Genomic DNA, 8504 nt, shown 5'->3' with positions numbered 1-8504 from the left:
AACCTTGCATTGTCTCACGTGTGAGCTTTGGGGGGACACCTCACATCCAAACCATAATAGTACTATACTTTCTTGTCTTTCATAATTGAGATTTTATGGGTTGTATTGAGGGTCACTACACATAGACATTTCACTTTGCACACAATTCTTAACACACTTACCAAAGATCTAAAAGGCTTTATGCTGTGATTCTTTTTCAGTTATTGCAGACTTTCCTGCTTCAAATTTGAAGGCAAATTTTGAGAATATCAAATACCAGTGTCTTCAACTGCTGATAAACAATCACCTAAGTCCCACCAACTCACAATTTCATGTCATATACACTACATACTCAAATCTTCCACCATTCACAGTACCTTTAAAAAATTATTAGGAAACCTGGGCTACTATGACCAAAGATGTTAGAGTCCACAGGATTCTGATAGGGCTCTGCTCCTGGAGTGGTTTTCTTTAGGAAACAATTCTCCCAGAAAAACAACATGGGAATAGAAGTAATTTAAAATATTCAAGGCAGGACTGTGACTACAAATTGAGCACCTACTGTGCTTCAAATTGCAGGATATAAAACTAACCCCCACCTGTGGAATGTTAAGCTGACACCTGAGACAGTGAATCCCTGTTGTCTTCAGTATCCCCCTAATTTCTGGTGGTACCAAAAATAAACAGCCAGCCAATGATCTCACCTGTAAAAAAAAAAAAAAAAAAGAAAAAAATCCACTTAAAAAATGGATGAGTTGGGATTCCCTTCTTTTTATAAATGTTTCTAGAGTGACTAAAAACTTGCATTCCCCAAATAGTTGATACAAGGATTCCTCTGGATTGTGCAAGAGTATATGGTGTGTGAGTGATCACACTTGGCTTCTTTCTCTTCTGTTTGATGGGAAGCTGGACTCTCGTGTTTAGCTTCTGGGTTTTCTGCAGGCAAATCTTTAGAGGTTTGGTTAGCCACGTCAGCCTCTTGGCTCCAATCTTCCCTCTTGTTTGCACTTCTTTATCTGAATATCCTTTCCCCTGCCTTTGGGGGCTGTGTTTCTGCTTTTGCAGGAGCAGGTTTACCTGAGGACCTTGCCAGTCTCTTCTGGGGCTTCTCCTTCCCATTCCCTGAGGCGGAGCTGACCTCCCTCTTGGGCACCCTGCATCCTGGCAGACCTAGTCACCTGAGCACTTGGGCTCTGCTCCTGCCTCGGTCCCTCCTGTCCCAGGAGCTGCTGGGACCCGCCACAGGAACTGCGGTAGAACTGAATGCAACTCATATACTTTTTTTTTTTTTTTTTTTTTTTTGCTAAAAGTGAGGAAGTTGTTAGGGAATTTACCAGTCTTCCAATAACCTGAATCCTTTCTTATGTAATGTTTATCCCTTCCAGTGTGTTTTATTGTTTATTTATTTATTATTTTTTTATTAGTACCCAGGATAGAATCCAGGGGCACTCAGCCACATCCTCAGTCTTTTTGTTTGTTTGTTTGTTTGTTGTTTTGTAACAAACTCTCACTAAATTGCTTAGGGCCTCTCTAAATTACTGAGGCTGGCTTTGACCTTGTGATCCTCCTGCCTCAGCCTTCCAAGCCACTGGAATTTACAGGCGTGCACCCCTCTTCCAGTGTATTTTTTTATACATATGCTTTATTTGCTCTCTTAAAATACATTTTGTAATTGGATTCAACGTGTTCAGTCTTACTTTCCATCATCTGTGCTAGTTCTGGGTCTCTTTGTATTGCCCTGGGGGGCTCCTGTTCTTGACCCTCTCCAAGCTTCATCAGCAGTTCTCCCTAATTCTTTCAGATGGTTTTTTCCGGATGCTCATGCTCTTCCTACCCGTGCATGGCTCAGACTCCCAGTCCAATCTCCTCAGTTCAGGGAGACCCCCAGAGTCTACCTGGGTCCACCCCTGCTGGGCCATAATCTGAATAATTCCCAAGCAGTAAACTAGGGAATCCAGGGATCAACTCATTATGTTTTCCCCTTTCAGGGAAGTACTGCCTCTTGTCCAACCTTTAAAAGTGCTGTTTTTCTACATCTTGTCTATTCTTCCAGTGTTTTTCAATAGAGTGGATGAATTCGATCCCCTCTTGGCTGATAGCACAAGTCTACTCAAGGGTAAATAGTAACCTTACCTTCATTCACCCTGAAAACTCCCTTTTTGTCCTAAAGTAGCTGACTAGATGGTCCACATTTTTCTCTCCCCTCATAGGGCCTTCATATAACAATCTGATATCTCTTTTTCTCAACTTTATATTGTTTCTTTCATTTTCCTTTTTACTGTACTTCCTAGAAATCCAATAGGACACAAATAAATACCAAGTAGGATTATTCTTCTCATATTTATTAAACACATTTATTGTTCTACCATTAAATATGTTATTTATAGGAGGTTTCAGTATAAGACCTTTATCATTAAATATCCTTTATTTCCCCAGCTTGCTTGATGTTTTAATCTTTAATAACTCATTGTTATTAAATGCTTCTTTGGGGACTCTTGAGTTGATCATCTTGTCTCCTTCAACTGTTAATGTGGTCATTTACATGAATATGGATTTCTTTCTATTTCGTTTATGTTGCTTTTAGTGCTTGGGAATGAGCCCAGGACTCAGCACGTGCTCTACTACTGAACTACACCCCAACTCCACTGATATGTTTTCTAATATTAAGTCAACTTGTTCACGAAGTATTATCTTTTAAGATAAATTTTGGATTGACTTGGGCAACGTTTTGCATAGCATTTTTCAAGTTATGTTGGTGAGTAATCTTTCTTCATTCTGCTCTTGTCATATTAGTATGATTTTTCTTTAAGTTCTAGAAGAGTTTTTAATTGGCATTATCTGTTCCTTGAAAGCTTTATAAAACTTCTAAAACAACTAAGGTTTAGTCTCCCCCCCACCCACTACACACACACACACACACACACACACACACACACAAACACACACACCGGAAAGCTTAGAACTCTACTCAATCAATTTATTTAATGGCTATGCCATTATTCAAGTTTTCTATTTATTCTGGAGTGAGCCTTGCTAAATTATATTTTTAAGATGTGTCAAAAGTTCTCAAATTTATTGATATAATTTTTCATGTATTATATTTTTTAAAACATTCTGTTCATCTTACAGTAATCCTTCCCTTTTATCTTGATCATTCTGTCAGAAAAAAAATATGTTTGGTCTTTAAAAAGACTCGGCTTTTAAGATAATTGATTCTATTATATCATTTCTATTACAGAGATGCTTGATTTTCTCATCTTCATCATTTTTGACTTTCACTTTGATTTTTTTTCCATTTGCTATTTTAGTCAGTTGAATGCTTTACTCATTATGTCATTATTTTTCTGAATTTGTCTTTTTCTAATAAGAACATTTAACGTTACATATTTCCCTTTGAACATCTTATAGTTCATTCCAGGCGTTTTTAAATAGTGTTTTCAATATCATTCAACTCAAAGCATTTTAGCTTCCACTATTGTTTCTTTTATGAATTTTAAATTATTTGGATATGTGTTTTAAGTTAAAAACAAATGACAGTTACAGGCCATTTTATTGGTTTATAAGTTAATTGCAAAAATATTGTTTATGTGATTTCATCTATGAAATTTGTTATGACTTGCTTTATGATTTACTGTTTGATCACTTTTATAATCTTCTATCTGTGTAAGAATATTGTATAATCTATATTTTTCCATGTAAATTTTCAACATAAGGTTATAATTTAAGTTATATAAAGCTGATTTATTGTATTGGTAAAATATCCCAAATTCCTACTAATGATTTTATTTCTTATTTATCAATTGCTGAGATAGCTTTGAAATACTCCACTATTTCATCAATTTGTTCATTTTCCAATGTAAATCTATTTTTACTTTTAACAAGTGCATTTAAGTTTAGAATTGGCTACTCTTTTGGCAAATTGAATTTCTTGTCATTATGAATGGTTTTATTTATCCCTAAAAATGTTACTTATCTAAGAGTCTTTTAGATATGCATCTTATAAATTGTATATAGTTGGATTTTGTTTTTGTTTCTTATTTAATGTGGTAACCTTCATATTTTAATGACTACTTTTATGTCTTTACATTCTTTGTCAGATTTGTTTCTGCCAATTTGTTTTAAATTTTCTATTTTCCTGTGCCTCTTTGTTTTTCTTCCTTGGACTAATTGAAGGGATAAATTTGTATGTGAGTGTTTTTCTTTTGAATTTCCAGATATATATAATACGAATATTTATGGCACACAGCATGGTGTTTTGAAATCTGGAAACATTGTAGCATAACTAACATGGCTACATAGAGCTAATTCACATATAATTCTCATATAATTTTCATTTTTGTGATGATAATATGTAAAGTTCTATTTTTGGGAGATTTTCAGATATGCAATAATATGTTATTAACATAGTCACCGCTTTGTACAATATCTCTCTTGAGCATATTCCTCCTAACTGAAGTTCTGTGTTATTTAATCAACATTCTCCAACCTTCACTTCTGGAAGACACCATTCTGTTCTATACTCTGTTCAACTTTTTTTAAATTCTACCAATCAGTGAGATTGTTGTGTCATTTGTATTTGTGTATCTGGCTTAATTCACCTAACACATTATTATCCTCCAGATTCATCCACATAGTTGAAAATGAAGGGAGTTCCTCTTCTTTGAAGATCATTACAAGAGAGACATGGCAATGTTGGCCTGAGCAGACTTTGAGCCACGAGTAAATGAATTCTGCTCTAGAACCTCCATAAAGTAACAAAGTCGTGCCAGCATTCAGCCTAGTACAATGAGATCCACTTGGGACTTCTCACCATGGTATGTATGGTAATTTGTCACAAATACAATAGAAAACTAATGCATACACTCAACAAGATACAAAGCTGTTAAGTATCAGATGGCATGAGAAAGATGGCAGACTGGGAAAATCCAGACCTCTCTTATTTTTCCACAGAAACACAAAATAACCAACATACAGACCAAAATAACTAGTAAGACTGTGCAAACCAGTTAAGAAACAGCAACAACTAAGAAGAAAAAGCTACATTTTGATTGGTAAGACATATCACTGCATTTTTGCTCAGTGTTGTTCTACCCTCTCCTTGGATTGGTACTACACAGTTGGGAAGAGAATGAAAAACTCCTGGTTCCTCCCACTAGATGTGTGTGTGTGTATATATATATCACAATTTCTTTATGCATTCATCTGTTTAAGGGCACCTAGATTGAGTCTAGAGCTTAGGTATTATAAATTATGCTGATACAAACAATGATGTGGCTGTGTCAGTGTGCTGATTCTAAATCTTTTGGATACATGGAGTGGGATAATTGGCTCAAATGGTGGTTCCATTCTCAGTTTTCCAAGGAATCTCCATACTGCTTTCCAGGTGGCTGCACCAATTTGCAGTCCCACCAACAGTGTACCTCTACCCCCCGACTCTCATCAAAATTTATTGTTGCTTGTATTCTTGACAGTAGCCATTCTGACCTGAGTGAGATGAAATCTCAGTGTAGTTGTAATTTGCATTTCTCTAATTGCTAAAGATGTTGAATGTTTTTTATATGCTTATCGACCATTCTTATTTCTTCTTTTATTGTGGGTCTCTTCAGTTCCTTTGCCTATTTATTGATGTTTTTATTTTTTGTTTGTTTGTTTTTGATATTAAGTTTTTTGAGTTTTTTATTTCCTAGAAATGAATGCCCTATTTGGGGTATAGGTGGAAAAGATTTTCTTCCATTCTGTAGACTTTCTCTTCACATTCCTGATTGTTTCCTTTGCTGTGAAGGAGTGTTTTAGTTGATGCATTCCCATTTTTTGATATTTGATTTTATTTCTTGTGCTTTAGAAGTCTTCTTAAGAAAGTGAGTTCCTGAACCAATATGTTGAATTATTGGGGCTATATTTTCTTCTAGTAAGTGCAGTTTCTGGTCTTGATTCATTTAGAGTTGAGTTTTGTGCCGGGAAAAAAGAGGGGTTAACATTCATCCTATTATATAAGAATATCCAGTGTTCCCAGCACCATTAGTTGAAGAGGTTATCTTTTCTCCAGTGTTTTTGGCACCTTTATCTAGTATGAGAGAACTGTATTTATTTTGTTTTCTCTCTATGTCTTCTATTCTGTTCCATTGATCTTCTTGCATGTTTGGTGTTAATACCATGCTGTTTTTGTTACTATAGCTCTGCTGTGTGATTTAATGTTTGGTATCCTGATGCCTCCTGAATTGCTTTCCTTGCTAATGATTGCTTTTGCTATTCTGGGCCTTTTATTTTTCCAGATGAATTTCATGGCTGCTTTTTTCCTATTTCTACAAAGAATGTCAATGAAATTTCAACAAGAATTTCATTAAATCTGTATTTTGGTAGTATGACCATTTTGACAATAGTAATTCTGCCTATCCAAGAACATGGGAGGTCTTTCCATCTTATAAGGTCCTCTTCAATTTTCATTCCGTGTTCTATAGTTTCTACTCTAGATATTCTTCAGCTCTTTTGTTAGGTTAATTCCTAACTTTTTTGTTTTGTTTTGTTTTTTGAGGCTATTGTAAATGGGATGGTTTTCCTAATTTCTCTTTCATCTTATTCATCTTCAGAGTATAGGAATGAAAGTGATTTATGGTTATTAATTTTGTATCCTGTTACTTTGATGAATTCATTTTTTAGTTCTAGACATTTACTGGTGGAGTTTTTTTGGGTCTTCTAAATACAGAATTATGTCATCAGCCAACAGAGATAGTTTGAGTTCTTCTTTTCCTATTCATTAATTTCTTTATTTTGCCTAATTCCCCCAGCTGAGGTTTCAAGTAGTATGTGGACTAAAATTGGTGAAATGGAACATCTCTTGTTCCTGTTTTTAGAGGAAATACTTTCAAATTTTCTCCATTTACAATAATGTCAGGCTTGGACTTGTCATATATACTTTTACAATGCTGAGGTATGTTCCTTCTGTCTTTAATTTTTCTACTGTTCTAAACATGAATGGATGATGTATTTTTTCAAATTCTTTTTCTGCATCTATTGATATGTGATTCTAGTCCTTAAGTCTATTTATGTCATGTATTGCATTTATTGATTTCCCTATGTTGGTTCACCAACCTTGCATTTGCAGGATGAAATCCACTCAGTCATGGTTCACTATCCTTTTAATGTGTTTTGTATGTGTTTTGCTAGTATTTCATTAATAATTTTTACATCTATGTTCATCAAGGTATCAGTCTGAAGTTTTTTTTTTTTTTTTTCCTTGATGTGTCTTCATCCGGTTTTTGTATCAGGGTGATACTAGCTTCATAGAATGTGTTTGGAAGAGTTCCCCATTATGCCTTTTTTATGGACTAATTTGAGGAGGATTGGTATTAATTCTTCTTTAAAGGCCTGGTAGAACTCAGATGAGAATCCATCCAATCCTGGACATTATTTTTTGTTGATAGGCTTTTGATGACTTCTTCAGTTTTGTTACTTGAAATTAATATGTTTAAATTCTCTATATCCTCCTGGTTCAATTTGGGTAGGTTAGCTCTGTCTAGAAATTTGCAAATGTCTTCAAGATTTTCTAATTCATTGGAGTATAAATTTTCAAAACAGTTTCTGATTATCTTCTGTATTTCAGTGTTGGTGGTCATATTTCCATTACCATTGTGGCTGTTAACAATTTCAGTTTTTTCTCTCTTCCTTTTAGAAAGCTTGGATAAGGGTTATTAATTTTGTTTATTCTTTCAAAAAATCAACTTTTTGTTTCATTGATTTCTAAATTGTTTTTATCTCATTTTCATTGACTTTGGCTCTGATTTTAATTTTTTAAAATCTTCTATTGATTTTGGTGTTGATTTTTTTCTTTTCTATGGCCTTGGGATATAATGATATATTTAGTATATTTCTATGCCTTTAATGAATGAGTTCAATGCTATGACTTTCCTCTTAGAATCACCTTCAGAATATCCAAGACATTTTGGTATGTGGTATGATTATCCTTATTTACTTGTAAGTATTTTTTATTTCATCCTTGATTTCTTCTGCTATTCATTCATCATTAAATAGTGAATTATTTAGAGTCCAGGTGTTGGAGTAGCTTCTACTTTTTGTCTTATCATTGATTTCTAATTTCATTTCATCATGATATGATATGATGCAGTATATTATCTCTATTTTTTTATTTGCCAAGAGTTGCTTAATCCACAACTAGAAAGCTGGAACTACAAAACATACTTAATAAAATATTTCATGAAGAAGAAATGGAGAATAAAAATTAAAACCAGCAGAGGGTGAGACTACATTAAAAGAATAGTCAAAGTAAAATGCAATTTAATCTATAAACTACACATAAATTAAAATGACAGAAAATAAAAAGCATCTCTCAACAATAATGTTAAATGTCAATGATCTAAACTCATTAATCAAAATGCATAGGCTACTGGGTACAGTGGTTTATGCCTGTAATCCCAATGGCTCACTAGGCTGAAGCAGGAGGATCACAAGTTCAAAGCCAGCCTCAGCAACCTAGCAAGACCCTTCTAAACTCATTGAGACCCTCTCTA

The 8504-nt window shown here is 34.3% G+C and overlaps 1 pseudogene; it reads right to left on the bottom strand.

Moving 5' to 3' along the window:
* Positions 1-772: 772 nt before the first annotated feature.
* The window catches only part of LOC120883739 (non-histone chromosomal protein HMG-14 pseudogene), a 139687-nt pseudogene continuing 131955 nt past the window's right edge, over positions 773-8504 (bottom strand).

Source organism: Ictidomys tridecemlineatus, chromosome 7 (assembly GCF_052094955.1).
Source record: "Ictidomys tridecemlineatus isolate mIctTri1 chromosome 7, mIctTri1.hap1, whole genome shotgun sequence".
Classification (NCBI taxonomy): domain Eukaryota; kingdom Metazoa; phylum Chordata; class Mammalia; order Rodentia; family Sciuridae; genus Ictidomys; species Ictidomys tridecemlineatus.
Note: the sequence above shows the minus strand (reverse complement) of the source record. Positions and strands in the feature narration are given on the sequence as shown.